Source organism: Nanorana parkeri, unplaced genomic scaffold (genome assembly GCF_000935625.1).
Source record: "Nanorana parkeri isolate BGI_ZX_2015 unplaced genomic scaffold, ASM93562v1 scaffold1490, whole genome shotgun sequence".
Lineage (NCBI taxonomy): Eukaryota > Metazoa > Chordata > Amphibia > Anura > Dicroglossidae > Nanorana > Nanorana parkeri.
The window spans coordinates 1-3,336 of NW_017307758.1; positions in this window are offsets into that span (position 1 = coordinate 1).

Sequence of the window (3,336 nt, forward strand, 5' to 3'; positions counted from 1 at the left end):
ATGTCTTTATTCAACCTCAAATACTATGTAACTATGTGTCTACCCCGGGATTGGAAACGTCCAGTTGGGGGAACGCACAACCACTCGCCACATCGGTGGAACGAGGTCTGCTCGGAAGGGTATAAGGGCCATGTTCCCCCAAGGGGTCACCAGCATATGTTCAGGATAACCACCCCATAACTACCCACAACTGCCCCTCCAGTCTCTATAATGTGGAGTCCCGTAAGACAAATAAAACGTCTATGATATATCCGCACAGGCCGGAAGGTCCTCTCCAAGGCCTAGCATGCAGGGCGAATCAGTCAATCAAATCACGGGTCCTCAGTCAGCCTGGTCGCGGTGGGTGTAGGACTTAGGCGGTGCCTTCACGGTTCTCTGGAGTCCCGGCTTCTGGATGGAGTGCCGCGTAGGGTAGATCTCTGGTGGGGCCTCGACCCCCTCACAGGCCGTGGCATGGCCGGGCCTGGTTGTGAGCGCTCCATGGAGAAGTCCAGCCAGTTCGGGATTGTAACAGCCTCCGCCTCAAGGAACTCAAAAAGGTCCGGTAGTTGAGCAGGCTCATGGAGGTGAAAGGCGCTATTCTCTCTGGAGTCGAGTAGCTGTAATGGATGGCCCCACCGGTAAGTAGCACCTGCGGCTCTAACAACATCTAGCACAGGCCTTAGAGTACGCCGCATGCATAGCGTATGTCGGGACAGGTCGGGCATAATCTGGATCCTGGCTCCGTCAAAGTCCAATGGGCCCTTGTTCCAGGCCTGGCGAGGGATCTCCTCTTTCGAGGAGTAAAAGTGGACTCTACACAGCACGTCCTGTGGCACTCCTGATGGTAAGGCCCGGGCCCCTTGAGCCCTGTGTACCCGATCCAATTCCATTTCCGATGTAGGCAGTTTGTCCAGATAGTGGTTAAGGACAGCTAAGACAACTTCCGGTTCCGGCGCCTGATGTAGCGGACGCAGAGAACAGAGCTCCCGCATGGCCAGGGCTGTATTATATATAAAACCATACTCCAGCAAACCAAAACACCCGGCAGACCTCTCCGTTATCACCTGCCAGCCAGCCGGATTGAATGGATAAATTCCTGGCGAGACGTCGGATGACACCCCGAGGCAAAGGCACCCCGACACGTGGCAAACGGCTGCAATCCTCCAAAATGGCGGCTACATCTGAAAGGCCGACCTTCAGTGCCTCCTCTGATGAGGATATGCCCACACTCTCTGAACACGGCCTGATAGCTGCCGAAGTGGCAAAACTTCTTAAACCCACCATTCAGGAAGCAGTTCACAAGGCTGTATCCAAAGGCATACAGTCTCTGCGCCACAACCTCCTAAATCAGGCCCAAAGGATCTCTGAAGCGGAACATCGCATAGTGCTCCTGGAAGAGGGCACCGAGTCTTCTGCCTCACAACTCAACTCTGCCAAGAAACATATTCAACATCTGTTGGATCATGTGGACGACTTGGAAAACAGGTCGCGGCGTAACAATCTGAGGATCATCGGCCTCCCGGAAACCTACCACCCCTCTACGCTGCCGACTATATGCGCGCATAACATACCTGATCTGTTGGGCCTTTCTGCTCCTTGTAAAGTTGAACGAGCACACCGCGTGGGACCTCCAAATCCGGAGCGCAAGACGCCGCGGCCGGTTATAGTGGGCTTCCTAGACTATAATGACCGCCAGGCCGTCCTCCAAGCCTACAGAACCAGGAAAGGCCTGCACTTGGAAGACAACCGCCTTCTCATTTTCGCTGATTATTCGGCCGAAGTCACGAAAAAGCGGAAGGCCTTCGGGAAAATATGCTCTCTCTTATACCAACGGAAGATTCACTTTACCTTAGCATATCCGGCCACTCTCCGATTCCAATACACCGACGGCACACAACGCTCATTCCACGATCCGGAGGAGGCGAGCTCCTTTCTGGAAAACATGACGCGCAGATCACCGGTCGTGACGGAGAATGTTTCTTCCAGGCCTTCACGCCTCAATACCCCGGCGAGACAATCTTCAACCCGTCTCCCGATGACCCCTACAGATTCCCCTTGATCCTACCCATCCACGATGTTTATTTTTACCAAAGGCCTCCTGCGAAGTCCCGCTGACGCTGTGCTCATTTGTTTTTTGTTGTTCTTCTTAGCACGCTTGGGGGCTGTGTCCCGGCCGCCGGGCACCTCGGAACTTCCAGCGAGGGTCGGACCTCGAGAAGGCTCCATTCCACTCCGTGACTGAAACAGTGAGTACTATTGCTTCTACTTTGCCACTGTCTTCATGCCCCTAACCCTTTTCCATCTCCCGGAGAGGGAACGGGGTTAATAGGCCGTGAAGCGGCGGTTTATCCTACTGTATCATACCGGCTTTCGGCTCCTGGATCGCACACCTGTGCTGTACCCCTAACACTCGACAGTTTAAGCCTTCTACCCTGGCTTAGCGGAGCGACCACGCAAGCTCTGCCACGCTCTTTAGGAAAAAAGAGAAGTCATGTACTGAACGTTTTTTGTTCGTGTTTTTCACTTTTGGTTCTTCGTTTTTAAGTTTTAAACTAAACGGCCCAGTTGGCCGGCTTCTGGTTAAACCGTTGCTCCAAAAGTGGACAAAGGGGGAATTTCTGGAAGATTTTATGGCGATTTCCCACATATTCCCCCACCTCGGGCACCTTGGGTGCTTCCTATTCTACTCATACGACCGTCTAAAATGTGATGCTTCGTTAATCTGTATGTTGATATCAGTCACGCGTATTGTGATTGATGTGCCTGATTATGTCATTTTGTGGTTAGAAATCAGTAATCATAATGTCGCCTTAGTTAAGCCCTGATGTCTTCTGGTATCCGTGTGATCTCCTGGAATGTTAATGGCCTGCGCTCCCCTGCCAAGCGTATGATGGTACTCCGCCACTTACAAAAACTTAAACCTGATATCGTCCTGTTGCAAGAAACACATCTCCCTCAATCTGACGTGGACAGGCTGCGCAAATTGTGGGTGGGTGAAATAGTCTGCTCCCCGGCGGTGGGAAGAAGGGCTGGGGTGGCCATTCTCTTCCACAAATCGCTTGAGTATACAATAACACATACCGATACAGACCTGGAGGGACGCAAACTACTGGTAAAAATCAATATCCATAACTACTTAAGTAGAGATGGAGCAAGTGTTATGGTTGTTATGGTTGCTATGGTTGTTTTAGATTTCATAAATCCGTTCATTGGTGAAACTGTATGTGATTATCTATCATCCACACATGTCCCGTATGGGGTACTACATGACTCATCCAAACCTTTTTGAATTGTGATGTATAGTCTTACATGATGTGTCCTCACATTCTTGCACTGCAATACTGTATTCTTCTA